This window comes from Haliotis asinina, chromosome 12 (genome assembly GCF_037392515.1).
Source record: "Haliotis asinina isolate JCU_RB_2024 chromosome 12, JCU_Hal_asi_v2, whole genome shotgun sequence".
In the NCBI taxonomy this organism is placed as follows: domain Eukaryota; kingdom Metazoa; phylum Mollusca; class Gastropoda; order Lepetellida; family Haliotidae; genus Haliotis; species Haliotis asinina.
This window is the reverse complement of record NC_090291.1, coordinates 49,784,444-49,804,174: the sequence shown is the minus strand read 5'-3', so window position 1 is coordinate 49,804,174 and position 19,731 is coordinate 49,784,444.

Below are 19,731 nucleotides of genomic sequence, written 5' to 3'. Positions count from 1 at the left end.
AAACCATTTCCTTTTCGACTGTTTCAGTCACTGTTTTAGAGATTCCAACCATGTGTTTCATTTACGTTTAGAGTCTGCAGTTATGTGTTATATTTACCATTTGAGTCTGCTATCATGTGTTTCATTTACTCTTAGAGTCTACTGTTTCCTTCACCATTTGACTCGTGTGATCAACCATACTACCCATCAAAATTTGAGACTCACTATTGTAAATGTAACGGTTACCGCATACTTCATTCAACTGTTCTCTACTGGAATTTGTAAAATATTCCATACCGTTTAAAGGTACTGTTAACACATGAACTGATGTATAACAAAGAAAATTCGTAACGTTGACAATAAACAACTATAATGACAATCTTTTGCGATTCCGTATTGCTTTACGCCGCATTCAACATGTTTCCACCAGAGTCAAGTCAACTTGTAAACAATTACAAAAAAAAATACACCACAATCGAGCGTTATATCTGATCCAACCTAGCCTTATATTAAGACAAGCAAAACTTTCGGAGGACGTGTCATAACGAGATTCTCACTCCCCCCCCTCCCTCCTCTGTCTGTGTGTGTGCGTGCGTGTGTGTATCTGTGTGTGAGAGAGTGACAAAGTGAACACCCATAACTGCAATTAGATCAAGGTCCACGTCACCAAAACGCAAAACACACACACACACACACACACACACACACACACACAATAACACTGTGTATTAACACTGCGTTAGTGTCATAAATATGCATTGACGTGCATTTCTACTATCTAACGTCTTGCATAACCAAACATTTCTCAATTTAATAACCGCACTTCGTAATCCAAATCTTTAACAGGATATATTACTACTGCCAAGTACTACGTGGCAGATACTAAGTCCTATGTAGGAGATAATGACACCAAAATGTTTTCCACCGTGGCCCTAATACGCTTCCGTACATTTTAATGCCCCTGCTGTGATATTGCCGGAATACTGCAACATGCGGGGTAAAACCACACTCACTCACCCATTTAAACAAAACTAGATGCAAGGATGATTTTGAAAGATAGTTTGTTTCTCATTCATGTTGATATAGTTGATGTCAAAAAAAATTCTGTTGAGATCCTCAATGTTTCTTGGATCGTGTTTATGTAATTTTATAGCTCACGATTATCACATGTCCTGAATGGAACATGCCCGCACAGCGATCAGTTCCCAATAAATACGTGACTTTTAGCTGTACGCCGCTTTCAGCAATATTCCAGCAATATCATGTCAGGTTACACCCAAAACGGGCTTAACACATTGTGCCCATGTCGGGATTCGAACACTGATCTTCGGTGTGACGAGCGACCCCCTTAACCATTAGGCTTTCGTGGTTCTTCGCAACACCTGGCAACCACGTGTGTCATACATTAAACTACTTGCATGTGATGTATTTCATTTTGCGCAAAATCATTCTTAAAGAATAACTATCATATACTCACAGGTTAGTCCGTGTTTTCTGCACGCCCGTTTTGCTCCTAAATGCTGACACAAACATCGAGATGTCAGATAAAAGGAACCGTGCGTAATGACGTAATTGAAATGAATTAATAATGTGCGTGGATGATTGATTTTTGTGCATGTTGACTGCATGGCATGTCACAAGTTTGCGTCAAAGAAATATCAATCACCAACTAGGGCTGTGTCTCTCACCGACGGTAGCTCCGGCCAGTCAGATGAGTAAAACTTTGTCAGTTCACAGTTAGCAGGTTTGTGGATATCGTTTGCACATTTCAACCTTTCAAAGAATTTTTTCCAGACACACAAACCAAAAAGTTCTTGTCTATTCCTTCCGAAAACAAACGTATTCATTGGATTCACGTATTGATGATATCATCCAATGGCAATGAGCGCATTGGACACATCACCACAGAGTGAGTGAGAGAGTGCGAGCGTCAGTAAAAGTTAGCGTCGCACTGGTGTTATTCCAGTTTTATAGCGACGACACCAAGTTCACACTTTGTCAGTTCACAGTTTGCACATTTCAATCTTTGGAAGAAATTCTTCCAGGCACACAAACAAAACAAGTTCTTGTCTACTCCTGTCGAAAACAAAAGGTTTCATTGGATTCACGTATTGAGGATATCCCCCAATGTCAGTGAGCACATTAGACACATCAACACAGGGTGAGTGAGTGAATGCGAGCGTCAGTAAAAATTAGCGTCGCGACGACACCAAGTTCACACATACACAAAAATCCGTTATTTACTCCACACGTTTTTTCACACCCAGATTAGAAAACGTGCAATGCAAAAAACATATATTTTACATTTTCTGATGCAGACCAATCTGAAATTGTCTGTTAAAAACTGAAATATGAAGTCCATCTGCCCCTCACTCCAAATTCATGCAAAACTATTAAAATGTCATGATTCCATGTCGTATCAAATGTGTTTTATAAGGCTGAAGAAGATGCAGCATGCAGATTGTTGGCAATGATTTTGGTATGAATGATTCCAAACGTGGCAAATGGTCAAATGCAAATGCTGGGTTTTTGTCAGATACCACACTGGATGTTACTAAGGTGGTTGTTGGTCCCCAAGTACCAGACTCATTGATGACTGACCATGCTCTCCATGGCATTTTTTTCCCTGTAGGACGTTCCACATCTTTGTGGAATGTCCCAGAATGTATTTTGGAAACACAGTTCCTTTTGGACTGATGCTGGTTTGGTTTAAACGGTCCTCGAACCATGGTATTCAAATTCACAATTTTACCTTCACTTAATATATGGAATGTAAGAAAATATATGTTTGCACTCTTCCTACCCAATCCGGCCTGTTTTCACCCATTTATAAATATATGCTAAAGCACTCACCAGACACAAGACCTAATGTGACAAGCCGGACAGAACCAGGTCCATTTTATGACCTGTCAAGGCAAAAAATGTGATTCCTAGAACTAGTACCCACAACTACCTGAATCTTCCACCTGTGTCTTCCACCGACTCAGGGGCGCAACCCACGACAAACAAGCTCCATATTTTCCGTTGACAGGCTCATAACTTACCTGCACCTCAGTGTAAAGGTACGTCTCTCCATTCGCTCCAGTTGAGCTCAGGAGTTAAATTAGAGCATTTGGTTAACATGTTGCAGCAGACTGCGTGGTACTTTGTTTTCAGAATGTTGCCTCCATCATATACTGCCATTGTCTCATATGGACGCGTAACTAGCATCTTTAGACGCCAACCACATGCACCTCGCTCTATATGCAGTTGTCGTAACTGGGGTTTGGGAGTTAGTAAACCCTGTTACTAGTTACCTGTTACGATGGCCGTTATGCATTGTCGGGGGTGATGTAAGCTCTGGTTGCACACTCGCTTGGTCCGTCCGGGCTGCTACATCTAGGAATGACTCCTCACTAACACATAGATAGCATTTATGTACTGTCACTCTGGCACGCACAGAATATCTCAACACAAGGCTCTCTACTAATATTGGTTTACTCGATCCCTCTCTTCATGACAATCTGACTTGGCCTGGACAGGGTCGGGCAAGCTCTTTACCAGATATGGAACTGATTGATCGGGACGTAAACGTTCCGCTGACTCTGCAACCAGCACCGCACCGCACCGCACCGCACCGCACCGCACCGCACCGCACCGCACCGCACCGCACCGCACCGCACCGCAACGCAACGCAACGCAACGCAACGCAACGCAACGCAACGCAACGCACCTCGCACACTTTTTAGCGCTGATGGTATCTTTCTACGGTGTTCGAGCCTGTTCCACCCTTGTCACATGACCCTATACAATCCCCCCAGTTCGTTAGAAGTTACACCATTCCCATGTCGTACCTCGTGATTGGAAATCTCCATTAACTCTAATCAGGGAATCAGCATTATCTGCTACTTGGCGAATATATTGTGTTCTGTTGCTTGACGGTTGTTCCTGTTTTCTATCCCTTAATATATTACCCAGTAGTAATAACATTGGGTGGCACCCGTGGCGAGCCACCTCCTCGTGGTGGGTGCTGGGGAACGCCAAGAGCTCGCCGACAGGGGCTTGCAATAGGGAATTGCAACCATGTTCCTGTTGCTCAATACACCACTTTGGCCCTGATTTAGGTGGTTGAATGGGCCCGGTTCAACCAATCGGCTGGTCATGCCAAGCCCTATGCATGGAATTTATGTTTAAATTTGCACACTGTGATTTGGAATTGTTTAAAATTTGGTCTTGGCGCCCTTGGTTTAAATAATATTATTTAACTATAATTTTGTTTACATGAACTTTGCCTAGAGTCTTATGCCCAGAGGGCGGTGGTTCATGGGCCAATCTTATCCTCTTGGTATCCTTGGTGCCGTCTGTTGGAGGCCCACAGGCATTAGGCATCGTCCTTGCTGACACTCCGTGGTGGGTGGGGAGCCAGGTGGATGAAACACAACTCTATTATCATGGCAAATCAAAACCCCAAAAAGCAAACACGTTATCACATTGATGATACTGATGATGAGGATGATATCATTACCAGGCTGTTACTCTGAACGTAACACATGGCCTCGATTCATTGTCGCTGAATCAAGTGAGAAAAAGTTAACATCTTGTTCTCCCTTTCTGCTAGAGAAAGCAATTCAAGGAAATGCTGGGACTGTCAAGAATGTTACAAAAACTCGATCTGGTTCAATTCTCATAGAATATCTAAAGAGAGAGCAAGCGGCCAATCTTCTGGAAGCAAAATCATTCGCAAATATCTCTGTAAAATGCTGTGCTCACAAATCTTTAAATTTTAGCAAAGGAATCATCCGAGACAGAGATAAGAGTCTTGCTGATCTGTCAACCGATGACATTGTTAGTCAGTTGCGTATGCAAGGAGTGGTCGAGGCTAAGCGATTCAGCTTTAAAAAGGATGGAATATATGTACCCACAAATACTTACTTGCTTACGTTTGATGTACCCAGTTTACCTCAACCAATTAAAGTGGGATGCTTCTCTATGAAAATTGGCATGTATGTTCCAAATCCACTGAGATGTTTTCACTGTCAAAAGTTTGGCCATGGGCAGAACACTTGTAAGAATCAACCTTCTTGTTCACGCTGTGCTGATAAAGACAGCAGCACATGTTCGTCTGAAATCAAATGTGTAAATTGTTCTGGATCCCACATGTCGTCTTCTAAAGAGTGTCCGGTATGGCAGTTTGAAATGAATGTCCAACGTATTAAAACTGAAAAGAACATAAGTTTTTCAGAAGCAAGGAAGTTGGCAACTTCAGCTACACCATCTGGTAGCACTGTATTGAGAGGTACGTCAACATATGCAGAGGTGATGAGACCTTCCACTAAATCTATTGACTGCCAAACAGACCTGACTGACAGACAGACAGGGCTGACAGCTCAGACACCTATGAGTATTCAGGATCTTCCTTCTGTTTCTTCCTCAAGAAAAACGTCACACTCCTCTGAAACTCAAACTACACCGGTTGTCAAAAAGAAGAATGTAAATGTAGATTACTCTAAGAAGCAAAACACAAGTGACCGTCTTCCTAAACGACAAAGAGGCTCTGTGTCACTTTTAGATGACATGGAGGTGTCACCTCCTCTGACAACTCGCTCTCGGAGCCATTCTCCTAAGAAAAAGGGTCGTGAACTTTCACCGACAACACATCCTAAATGACGGATACACTAATACAATGGAATTGCAGAGGACTTAGGAAGAATTATAATGAGATTCCTCTATTGTTACAGGACTTTAAACCTTCAGCATTGTGTCTCCAGGAGATGTATCTTAAACATACTGATGTTTTTAACTCAAGACAATATAGTTGTTATCATTCATTTTCTCCCCATGGGGACAAAACTACTGGAGGATCTAGTATCCTGGTCAGACAGGACATGATTCATAGTGCCATACTTATCTTCAAGCTGTTGCTATCCGGCTGACCGTGCACATTGCTCTTACTTTGTGCTCACTATATGTACCACCTTCATCAGTTCTTCGTCAAACTGACCTTCAAAGTTTGTATGATCAGCTCCCAAAGCCATGCATCATTATGGGCGACTTAAATGGACACAACCCTCTATGGGGTAGTACAAATACAAACAATAAAGGGAAGGTTATTGAAGATTTTATTTCCGATAATAATTTATGTGTTTTAGTGTGTTTTCCAGCTACTGGAACGTATTCTGCACTTGATCTAACCTTCACAGAGTCGAACATTCTCAATGAATTTGAATGGTCTGTACATGATGACCTTTGAGGAAGCGATCACTTCCCTACGCTCCTGAAATCTATAACACCAGGTGACAATCCACCTTCATCCCGGTGGAATTTCACTAAGGCAAATTGGCCTATATATGAACAATTATGCGTTGAAAAATTAACACCTGATCACTTCAGTAATGTACCAGATCCCATCTTGATGTTCTCAACACAACTGAATGAAATTGCTGATCAAACCATTCCTAAGTCCTCTGCAACTCCTCATATTCGTAAACCATGGTTTACTGACGAATGCAAACAGACAAGGAAACGTAGGAAGAAAGCAGAAAAATATTTTCGCAGACATCCTACTGTTCATAACTTCAACAACGTTAAAGTTACTAATGCTAAGGCACGACGTACGTATAAGCAAAACAAGCGCCAATCTTGGAGGAACTATGTTTCAAAAATTAATTCACGTACACCCATGTCTAAGGTGTGGAACATGGTTCAGCGAATAAAAGGCAAAGGTTCAAAATCTGCAGTTCATCATCTTAAAGATGGTGACAAATTAGTAACTAATAAAGCAGACATTGCAAATAAAATTGGCGAAACTCTTGCAAAAAACTCATCATCAGCAAATTATGTTCCTGAGTTTCAGAGGTATCAGAAACACCAGGAAAAGACAAAAGTTAATTTCGATTCCAATAATGGTGAAGACTATAATGAAGTGGTTTCGTTACATGAGATCCACACGGCTCTTGATCAAGCTCATGATACTGCAGCAGGTGATGACAATATTCATTACCAGCTATTGAAACACTTGCCTGAACCATGTCTGGTCACACTTTTGGATATATTTGACAAAATATGGACGTCTGGAATTTTTCCTCGTGGCGTAATGCTATTGTAGTGCCAATACCAAAACCTGGCCGGGATCACACGGATCCATCAAATTACAGACCGATATCTTTAACCAGTTGCGTCTGTAAAACCATGGAACGGATGGTAAATAACAGATTAATTTGGCATTTGGAAACTAATAACCTCATTACAAATATTCAATGTGGTTTTCGGAAGAATAGAAGTACTATTGATCATTTAGTACGTTTAGAATCCTTCATCAAAAATGCTATTATCACCAAACAACACGCAGTATCAATATTTTTTTATCTTTAGAAAGTATACGATACTACGTGGACGCATGGCATTTTAAATGATTTACATGATTTTGATTTGCGAGGTCCTTTGCCTCTCTTTATATCACAGTTTTTAACCGACAGGCAATTTCAAGTCCGAGTGGGTTCAACCATGTGTGCTCATTATAATCAGGATCAGGGTGTCCCACAAGGCAGTATTTTGTCGGTCACGCTATTTAGTATTAAAATAGTCTTTCAAAGGTTTTAAGTGATTCAATTGATGGATCATTATTTGTGGATGATTTTAATATTTCTTGCCGTGGTAAAAATGTGCGAACTTATGAGAGACAGTTACAAATTTGTCTAAACAAAATTCATAAATGGTGTCTGGAAAACGGGTTTACATTTTCTAAAACTAAAACCAATTGTATACATTTTTGTAGGAAATACAAACCCCATAAAGACCCCGAATTATCATTAAATGGCACACCCATCAAAGTTGTGAAGGAGGCTAAATTTCTTGGTCTCATCTTTGACTCGCATCTAACCTTTCTGCCCCACATTAAGTACCTCAAAGACAAATGTCTGAAGGCGCTCGATTTGTTAAAAGTTGTTTCTAATTCAAAGTGGGGAGGGGACCAAACTACCCCCTTTCACCTATATAGATCTCTGGTTCGATCGAAACTTGATTACGGTTCCATTGTGTATGGTGGAGCCTGCAAAAGCAACCTAAAGCTATTAGATTCTGTACATCACCAAGGTCTGAGGTTCTGTCTTGGATGTTTCAGAACATCTCCCATTGACAGTCTCTACGTTGAGGCCGATGAACCATCTTTAAAACTTCGATTCTAATGAATCCAATCCTGCTCATAACTGCGTTTTTAATCCTCTGTATGAGGATTTGTATAATAACAAACCTTCACTTGTTCCACCTCTTGGGATAAGAATCCAGCAAGTCATTTCTGCCGCTGGCATTGCGCTGAAGAATATTTCTCCTTCCCGGCTTTTTTCTTCTCCCCCTTGGCAATTGGTGGGGCCACAAGTTGACCTAACACTGACAATGTTTACAATGTTTAAAAAATCAGATACTAATCAACTACAATATAAACAAGAATTTATTCAGTTAAAACGTAAATATAATACATACAAATCCTTATTTATAGATGGGTCCAAGGATGGTGGCGCAGTAGCTTGTGCCACTGTCATTGGATACAGAACAATCTCTTCTAGAATACCCAATGATAGCTCTATTTTTACAGCAGAAGCAAACGCAATACTAACAGCTCTTAATTATATTCAAAGACATCCTAAATATAAACAGTATATCATCTTTTCTGACTCTCTTTCTTGCCTCCAGACAATTAAAAACGTATCTTGTAAACATCCACTTTTAACAGAAATTATGGAGTTATATAATGATCTTGCTACTGGCCAATACGATATCGTCTTTTGTTGGTTACCAAGCCACGTTGGCATTTCTGGCAACACAATGGCCGATCTTGCTGCTAGGGTGGCGCTCAACAAATCTGTGACACCACTTCTGAATCTATACTCAGACTATAAAGCTACAATTAGATCTTATATTATATCCGTGATCTAATGCACAAGAGGTGGGACACCCAAGTGGGTATTAATAAATTACATGAAATAAAACCCTATATTGGTTACACCCACTTGGGTTGTCAGTCCAGATTTGAGGAGGTTGTTATGCGACGATGTCGTATTGGCCATACTAGATACACTCACGAATATATACTTCAAGGTGAGGATCCTCCGTTTTGTATCCCTTGCGATGAAGGAATCACGGTCAAGCATATCTTGCTTGACTGTATTGATTTTGCCATCACAAGGGAGAAATATTTTAATGTCAAAGCAATGAAGGATCTTTTTAATGTTAATTATCATTTAATCATTGAATTTTTAAAGGAAATAGAATTATTACATAAATTTTGAATAATATCTTTTGTAAATAGAAAGCTGATATTTTAACCAAGGTGGTAAGAATTGTCAACTGCGATTGTTAGTGGCTGTATCCTCAAAGGGGGTTAAAGTAGCGTAAAAGTATTGCCCCCCTGAGAGGACACGTAAGTCCCAAAACTTTCAAAGTGAAATCTAAACTGACCAATTTTTTAAACGTAGTATTTTTGTCAATTTTATTTTGTATTGTCCAAATAGTGGTATTTGTTTTAACTTTCCACACTAGTTTTAATTGTAACTGTGATATTCTAATTCTAATTCTAATTGGACATATAAAAGTCAAGAAACGCAATTCTAAACCGGATCTTTACTGTGTACCCTGCTCAAAACCATTTCATATCAGGTAGAAGCATCAATAATGCACCATACAGGCTCATTTATCGGGTTGTTATTTTTTTTTGTTCCCATTAACGTTCACATGCGTGTACGCACCTACCATTAAACTATCATAATGCATTGATGAGTCCTGCCAGCGTTACTTCCGCCATATTAGCATTGATATTTATCATGCAAACTTGCCGTGTACGCGCATATCTGAAAATGTTACATTTATTTAGTATTTATTAGCAAAAGAGGGTACATGTAGGCCATCGGCCCATGGTACTTTGGTCACTGCCCACAGTTTGTTCTCATGTTCCATTATGTAAATACAAACACACAGTGTTCCCCACACAATTTCGATGTGTGTGCTCGGTAAGATTGGCTCGCACGTTGTACAAACATTGCTGCACATTTCATGACGTCAACATTGGCATTGGCCCATGGTACATATATCATTGGTCAAAAGAGTTACGATATTGGTTCGCACGTTGTACAAACATTGCTGCACATTTCATGACGTCAACATTGGTATTGGCCCATGGTACATATATCATTGGTCATTGGCATTGGCCCATGGTACATATATCATTGGTCAAGAGATTTACGATATTGGCTCGCACGTTGTACAAACATTGCTGCACATTTCATGACATCAACACTGGTATTGGCCCATGGTATCATTGGTCAATAGAGTTACGATATTGACTCGCACGTTGTACAAACATTGGAACACGTTTCATGATTTCAGCATTAGTATTGGACAATAGGAAGGTAAACTCATGAATTGTAGGGTTTGTGAAATACTTATGTGGTATAAACTGTTTTCTAAGATGACTGTTGGCGTTGCATACAAGAAGTAAAGGAAATTTATTTTCGACATTATCATTATTACAGAGTTTTCAAACCCTTTGATTACTTGGGATATTTTGATACCTTACTGTTTCAATGTTTAAGGAGTGAGAACTATAACGGAAACGCGCCAAAGAGGTTCTAAACTTCTCAATGGTAAGTGATAGTAAATAAGGTTCAACAGTAAAGACAATTTTGAATTGAGAATACAAAATCTTCAAGAGCAGAGTGCCGATTCTGTTCGTAAATGGCTTTTAGTTTCGAATCTAATTCTGATAGAAAAGAAACAGGGGAATCTACACTTTGAGCTTCCCAAATATAACCAAACCCATAGGTATAAAGCAAGGATTTCATTTTAGATGCCCAATTAGACTTCCCACAAAGATACTTGAATGAAACTTTGTGGAGCAATGCATTGCTATCTTGTCCATATCACACGAGAATAACAGTCATCACTGTCATTACTGCTACCACTGCCCGACATCTCCTGGGTACAGATCGAATCAATTGAGGGTGTTCTGGGTATGTTTATTTATGTAATCATTTGATCATTTGTTTGTTTCTATATTCAGCTTTGGCTTTCCTTTTGTTTGTTTGTTTGTTTGGTTGTTTTTGGTTTTTTTTGTTTTTTGTTGTTGTGGGGGTGGTGGTGGTGGCGGTGGTGGTTTTGTTGTTTGGGAGCGTTGTGGGGAGGGAGTTATTCATACATGTATTTCATTTTCAATGTAGTTCATATCGTTGTGTAGGACGTACACACTGTGAGGATAGTAACACTTGTACAAGGTCAACACTAGGTGAAGTATACATTTATTGTTCTTGGTCTATACGCCACTCGCTGTAGTTTCTGATGTCGGATGATCTGCTAAAGACTGGGATCAATACCAGACAGTAGATGATGTCCATATACATGTATATAGTTTGTTGCTTGCAAATACAAGTGGTCCTCTCTCCAGTTCGATCTCTCAACCCGGTACATAATTTGCTTATGACATATCCTATGCGATGATACTTTGCCCAATACATTTCCGTATAAATGTTGATAAGAGATAACATCGTGAAGCTGCTATTTATGACGCTATCGTTTCTATGGATGTCACCTGTCACTCGTCATATTCACCATATACTGGCTGTTGAAACGAAAACAAAATACATATAACATGGAAAGATGACATTCACACGCTTTGACTAACGCACTTCACTGTTCAGCTGAGGGTTTCTGGTCGAAATGAGAAGAAATAATGATCATGCACATGCGATCCGAAATTGTTTCAAATAATATTTTCTCAAATGAAAAGCACAGACGAAAACGACCGAAGTCGGCAAGATAACGTGGAACGCGGCATGTTCACCGTCGGTACTGTGTATGTAAAACACTTGTGGTAAAGAAAAGGAGAAGTTAGAATTACCTTCCTTGTAAATATGGCCCGTGTGTGTTGGCTTGGGAAGTTGGGTTATTTCACAAGTTTATCGTCGCCACTAATTTCATCTCATCATTGGTTACGTCGGGTGTTACCACAGAGTCAAAGACTGCGGTACAATGTTCGGTATGACATGCATGCTGAATTGTTCTCTCTGTCACAAAGTGGCGATCACCATCATCACCATTCGTTCAAATATACATGGTTCTCGGCGTTAAGAGGTGCAGACCGAAGTGCACAATCTACCGGGTTTTTTTTTTTTTTTTTTTTGTTTGTTTGGGTTTTTTTAACCTTGTGTACATCATCTTGCAGTGTTAGACATTTAAATATGCGATCGGTGAATTTGTCAACAGTTGAATGCCAGGTCTTGCGTTTGAGCTCTGATCACTGAAACTTTCAGTCTGATGTTACTTGAGGTCAGTGCTTTTTCTAATCGCGCAGAAAGTTCTAACATGAGAGTGGATCTTTGATACTCTGCCATATTGTGCAGACTGCAGTGATCCGTGCCTTGATCACACACTGCCTTGAACAAGAAACAGACCGCGTTTGTGGGATTCCAATCAGTTCCTAACTTCTATGAGTGACCTGCAGTTGGGACCTTTAATTCTAAAGAAACGTTTTGGACTTATCAACAACATCGTTTATTGTCTGAGTGTTGGTTTTGATGCAGATGCATGTGCTGTTGTCAAGCGGTGAAGTTTGTTTATTCCTGGTTCAATAACTTAAACATGTCATGAATCATGACTCCATCAGCCATTGGTGTGGTAGGGTAGCCTAATAGTTAAGGCGTCCACTCATCACACTGAAGACCTGGGTTGGATTCCCCACATTGGGCCTAGGACTCATAACATTGTGTAAGAAAAACAGGCATTGTAAAATATCGCGATCAAGGATACTTGAGACACATTGTTTATATTAGAATTTCATGTGTCAGGATCACCTGTTTATGTCATGTGTTAACAAGCATGACCAAACGAAACACACTTTCGGAAGCATAATCTTTCTGTCATGTTTCAGTTTTTGCGAACATAGATTAGTTTAACGAGCTCATCAACAATCGCTGACGCAAACACAAGATCAATTAAATGAGCGATTATTGAATTAATCGCTCCAGCGCAAATGGGGACAATGTGTCAAGCCCATTTCTGGTGACATTACTGGAATACAGCTAAAATGGGCTTAAAACTATGCTTACACAGTCATTTGCATGTTATGTTTTAGCTTGCCAGCCAGAATGTGTCACTTTGCACCATTTACTAACGATGATATGGAAATATATACAGCGCTAGAGTCACATCACATATGGACATGTTCAGTGCACATATCTTACCATAGATTTCTGTAAACTGTATGGGGCTCTCGAGAACTAAACAAATTCTAATCAGTCTTAGGAGGTGGTTAATGTGCAAGACTGCAGCACCTGACTTGTGTAACGACGAGTTATTTATGCCGAAGGGTGCTTGCCAGTATAGGTACAACGTACAGGTATGTACAGGTATGTACTCAGTCTTGGGAGGTGGCTAATGTAGCACCATGTCATAAATGACATGGTCTTTTCACATATTTGCAATCACATGCATGTCATACAACAGCGGTAGCTGCTGCATAAAGTGATTCAGGTGTGCATTATCATGATAATTCATGCTGATAGTCAGGTAATCATCAGCGAGTAGGTTTTTGTCAGATGTAGATCATTATTTCACATGGCTACACAAAAAAAACCCAAAGTGTAAATGGTTTCCAACAGCTGGTACTGGTCTGTACTAACAAAATATTTGTGGAATTTTTACTTCATCAAGTATCCTAAATCTTGATCAATTTATCCTGTTATTAATGGAACTTTGTTTAAACCTTGCAGGTTCTGTTCAGTCCGTAGGGTCTCACTGCAAGTCAAATGGAGTGGTCTTTCATTGTGAAAAATGTGGAAGGGAATCATACTGTCCTGTTACTGCCGGGAGCCTTGGGTAGGTTGAAAGGCAGTTACTGTGATGTTTTGCTACAGCCAGATATTTGCAGGTACACACAGGTGTTACAGTTGTAAATTGTGATGGAGTTCTCAGTGCTGTCGTATGGCCAGGAGTGCGATGATCTTGACTTTGATTTCTAGAATGCCCCATGTTATATTGCTTCACTGGTCAGCATCCAAGACCAGCATGTCTTTTGTCTGTCCTCTTACACTGATTGAACTGAAATCTATTCAAAGTGTTTGTCGACTCACCTGCACGCATGCATGCAAGTTCCCTGACTTTTACACAGTCCCACAATCACGCATTTTCACACAAACAAACAGAATTAATTAACGTACAAGTTATCGTTATTTGTTGCCCAACTGATTTTGTGTCAACACTCCCCAGTGTTAGTATTGTGTAATGGTAAGCATCTAAGACAATCATGTCTTGGGTAATATAACTGAAACAGACCCGTAAAGGTCCGGGTTAGACTATTGGCCTTCAGCAGCTCATTGGCTTAGCAACCCATGCTTGTCGTGAGAGGCGACTAACGGGATCGGATGGTCAGACTCCCTGACTTGGTTGACACAAGTCATTGGTTCCCAGTTGTGCTTACACTGTTGATCACAGGATTGTCTGGTCCCGACTCAATTGCAGTAATAATAAGAACCACTGCCATATATCCGGAATATAGCTGCGTGTGGCATGAAACTAAACTCACTGTAACTGAAATACTGATAAAAGTGGAAAAAGAGCTATTTGCTCACTTGCTCGCTCACTCACTCACTCACTCACTCACTCACTCATTTAAGAATAAAGTGTCCCAATCTGTGACCCACTGGTTAGCCCATCCACAACCAGATTATAGCATGGATTCTGTATATCGTAACTTGAATATTGCTGACTGCTCACTAATACACATACTCACTCACCAGTCTGATTGCAGGCTGCACAAAGACGGACTTTGACCCCCAGCTGGAGAAGATGAATTCAGAAAAGTTCACAGTATTTGGGTTTGATCCTCGAGGCTATGGACGAAGTATTCCCCCTGAGCGGGACTGGTCAGACAATTTCCTCCAGCGAGATGCAGAGGATGCAGTTGCTGTCATGAATGTAAAGTCAGAATTTCAGAACTGTTTATTTTTGTGGACATTACCTGATTATCATTCATATTGTGTTTCTTTTTGCAAATTTGGTATTGTCGAATAATTGAATCATATTGAGACATGGTACAATCGCCAAAATGTCCCACTGTGATATACATTGGAAGCTCTCGAAACCAGCATCTACTACCTCAAGCACAATCTAAACTAAACTAAATTCACCACTGCCTCAAACCCACAAGCAACCCTACTCTTGTAAGATGTACATTTTAGCAGAGAACCATCATAATTCTTAATAACTGATGTGACCTTTGAAGGTTCAGGGTAGAATAGGCCTTCAGCAACCCATGTTTGCCATAACAGGCAACCCATGCTTGTCGTAAGAGGCGACTAACGGGATCGGGTGGTCACACTTGCTGACTTGGTTGACACATGCCATTGGTTCCCAGTTGTGCAGATCGATGGCCATGCCCTTTATCACTGGATTGTCTGGTCCAGAGTCGATTATTTACAGACCGTTGTCATATAGCTGGAATATTGCTGAATGCGGCAGAAAACTAAACTCACCCACTCATAACTGATTTTCAAGTCAAATTGTAGATGAAGATATCAATGATATATACAAATGGTATTACACGGAAGGTCCTTTAGTTATAATAATTAATATCCTCTATATATACTGCACATCATCCAGACTCTTGGACAGAAGAGGTTTTCTGTGCTTGGTTGGAGCGATGGTGGAATAACTGGTTTGCTCATTGCCTCACAATACCCAGACCTGGTGCAGAAGCTGGTCGTATGGGGAGCCAATGCCTACATTACCCCTGAGGACATGAAGATGTACCAAGGTAAGGACCCGTATCCTAGCAACTCTGCATTTTTTTAAACCTTTAAATTGAAAAAAATATCAATTGGCTGCTCCTGACATTTCGTCAATACTATCGAACTGTAAAGCTTTGCAACCTATCAGGCTTACGTGAAAACATGGCCTGTTATGTGAGTGCAGTCTTATGTCCTTTGTCCTTTGTCCTTTCCCCCTGAAAGTGTACAGGCAGTTGTGTAAATTGTTAACATACTAAGAAGAAATTCCATTGTTTTCATCGCAATTTTCAACTTTATAGGTTGAATTGGCATTTTGGATGATTTGTTTCGGTAAGTGCATACCAAAAGATATCAGAATCTGCAAAGTTGTGTTTTACGTCGCATGTGACCTTTAAGGCAAGATATTCTGCAAAAACCTCACCGAGTTGGTATGATGTTCTTATTATGACCAGCGTTTCAATGAGTATGTTATGTTTATTAGTTTTCGAGCTACACTGCAATTTATCGGTCCGCTTTTGAGCCAAACGGACTGTATGCTCCATGAATCTCCTGGACGGCGACTCTGGCGTCCGATCACATTTCGTTTTCATTAAAGGTTGCCACAAGTGAATCTGACGTCATTTTCATGACATCATTTTATTGTTACGTTCCATGACGTTCCACACAGAATTAATGGGTCATTATCTTCCCTGTTCAAAGGGCACCAGGAGACACAGTAGTGTGATTCTATTGATCACCAAAACCCATTCTTCTTTGGTGTATTGTGAAAAAGTACATCTCTGAATACTATTCTACCATTAGACTTGCAGTGCAGTGATGGCATAGCATTGTGACGTCATCAAGTTGATTGTCATGGCATTGTACAAAGTATTTTTGGTTTTCGAACCATCATTTCTGTCAAGTCATATTCGTATTATGACAGATTTGTTCATTCAAAACAACAGGGGTTGTGGCCACATTTTCCATGATATTAAACAACGTAAGCAGGTCTGTATTGAGAAGAGGTGGGGTGCATACTTCACTTTCACACTAGTTTCAATGGTCATTTTAAGGATTGACTTGGGCCGTGATACCGTGATTTTCTCTCAACTGCTGCAAAATCACACTCAAACGTATCTGCAGCGATTTAAAATCGCATCCTGCACACCTGTGCCATAAGAAATAGTAAAGTGTTGAAATCTGTTTTACTTAGAGAGGCTTTGTCGTTGTTTTGTTCTTTCAAAAATATTCCCGTTATTTTCTACCTGAGTTTAATCTCCGAAACGTAACCTCCGGTATGGAACTTCGAACATCGTTACACAGAGATTTACAAATCAAGCTCCGCTGCAAGGAGTATGATAAACTCTGAACCCTGCAGTACTGTGTTGTTCATGCACTGCGTGACACTGTACAAAGTGTGCATCCAGAAATCTGGAAATCAGTTAAATCTCATAAGATTTATAAAAACTCTCAGTTTTTCGGTCCCATGTGAGTTTTATCCCATATCTTTTCCCATACACACCCCTGTACCCTCCTTTGGATCCGCCTGTGGTAAGGTTTGGCTCTTGATGTTAACTTTCTACATTGTAATCATGTCTCATACACTGAACTAAAAACAGGCTGAACAAATGCCCTTGTACCACAATACGTACGGTACCATTGTAAGAATCTACCGTTTCACCCAAAGTACCCTAGCCAAAATCAGAATGCATGAATGTACACTAGGATGAGTCCACTGTGCCATTTTCTTGATACGAACTGTGATATTGTATGAGATACATTTGATTGTCTTACTAAGATGCTTTGCTCAAATATCAAAGACATGCACAGCACTTTATCAGGCAATAGAGTACACTTTTTGCATGACACGACACTGTATTGACGTTACTATGCCATTCTTGTCTGTCCCCTTGTAACTGAACATACCCTTGGTAACCAACGTCACGATACAGCACAACCAACTACGAAGAACACCGTTTGTTAGTGGATTGCAAAAACTATATTCAAATGGGGACACTTTATTACTCTCTAGGTGGAGTGTAGAGTGAACTGTATTTCCCAAACATAAGAAACGAGCACAGACAATAACAAATAGTTCACAATGCACAACTCAGCTCATAATCAGTTGAATAGGAACAATTACATACGGTTTCAGTTTACGTTGCAGAATATGGCCTGATGCACATCGGTAGTACCTGTGGCGACAACATTCCCTTCAGCCAAAGTGATAACTGACCTCCGCGCTGACCACCTACAATAATCTGACATGCCATGATACAGTGGAAATACTGTTTGAAGCAGGATGAAATCTGTCTTACTCACTCAGTGTGCGAAGTAGCCATTGCCCTGCTAGGCTGTGACTAGTAAAAATCCAGTCAGGCGAGTAATGTTCCACAGTCACTGGCCAAACCGACTTGTGCATTTATATGGGGTCACTTTGTAACTATCTTGCTATCTCCGACTTATTAAGTTATAATACAGTTTTAAATCATGCATGATTATGGCCTGGTAGAAATGTTCGTCATATCGGCAGCTTAATGATAAAACCTGTGTCACGCCGACAATATCTTAAAATTCTTATTCTCATCTATTTTTGTATCAATGGAGACCGGTTGCTGCGATTCATCACCAACTTGATAACCAACGCAACATGACTGCTCACAGTCACTGGATCGCCTGATCCAGGCTTTATTATTTCAGGATTGTATTGCTGGAATAGTGACTGTAATGACCAAAGATGTGACAAAATGTTCTCCTGTTTAGGTTGCACAATGTACCGGAGGGAAATCACCACATTCATATGTACAAAGCTGACAAATTAAACAAGATGGTGGAAGACTTTCTCCACTAATGAGGGTGTATAGACTTGATATAGTTTACATAATTAGTTTCCAATAAAATTTCTTGAACTGTTGTAATTGGATATTTTCTTCATTTCATTTTGTCATATTTTTATCATATTTTATGGCATTTGGAAACGATACACAGGAGATGGCGGAATCTAGTCTAGTTTGTTGAAGAAGGAGCGGCAAGACCATCAAGACCTATCTGCGAGGCAATGACAGAGACCCCAGCAGCGCTGGCCCCATCCCCACAGAGTATAAATTTACCACCATTAGACCCCTTAACTCCACACTCAAAGAACGCATGTCCTCTGTCAACAATCGAGACTTGAAATCTGCCATCTATGAACACACTCTCAAGAACCAACAACATCACATCATGTGTCCACCACCAACGACAACTGGTGACAAAGAAAACTGCAAGAAGCCATTGACATCAGGTGACACCAGCCTGCCACGATCCCGCGACCTGGGAACCCGCCTGCCCAGCGTCAGGGACGCGTTCCTTTCATCATTGTTTGATTGTTGTCAGTGCTCACTGCTGGGGCGATGGGGGTGGTTTAGTCTTGTGGTCAAGCCTTGGCCGAAGACCTGGGTCCTCATTCTCTAAACGTTCGTATCCCTAAGAATTCTTAACTTTGATCGTAGTCAATGTGTTAAGGATGGACTTACGAAGTTATAGGGCTACGAACGTTTCGAGAATAGCTGGCCTGGATTTGATTCCCCATATGGATACAATGTGCAAAGCACATTTCTGGTGTCCCCCGCCGTGATGTTGCTGGAATATTGATATCAACAACGTAAAACCATTCTCACACACTCGTTCGAATGTGGTTGCCTTGCTGAAGTGACATCGCCTGTGTACCGTCAGTCCGTAGCAAGTCTCATTGAGATGATGTCATGCTTCGATGTGCACGAAAATGGCTGGCCACCTCAGTTTGGTCAGTTCCAGTCTAGCAGTATACCCACATCGGGGATACGCTGACTTTCTTGTCGTGCCATGACATCCGATCAGTGTAGCTTGAAATAAAGTAGTTTTCAACAACATTCAGAGGCTAGAGAATTATCATCTGTTCTTCTGTTGTCAGTATGAGGCGTGTGAAAAAGCATGCAAAAATTGAGTATGTTCGCTGCGAACAAAATGTCACACAAAGGGACTTCCTCCACGTTCGTTGAATATT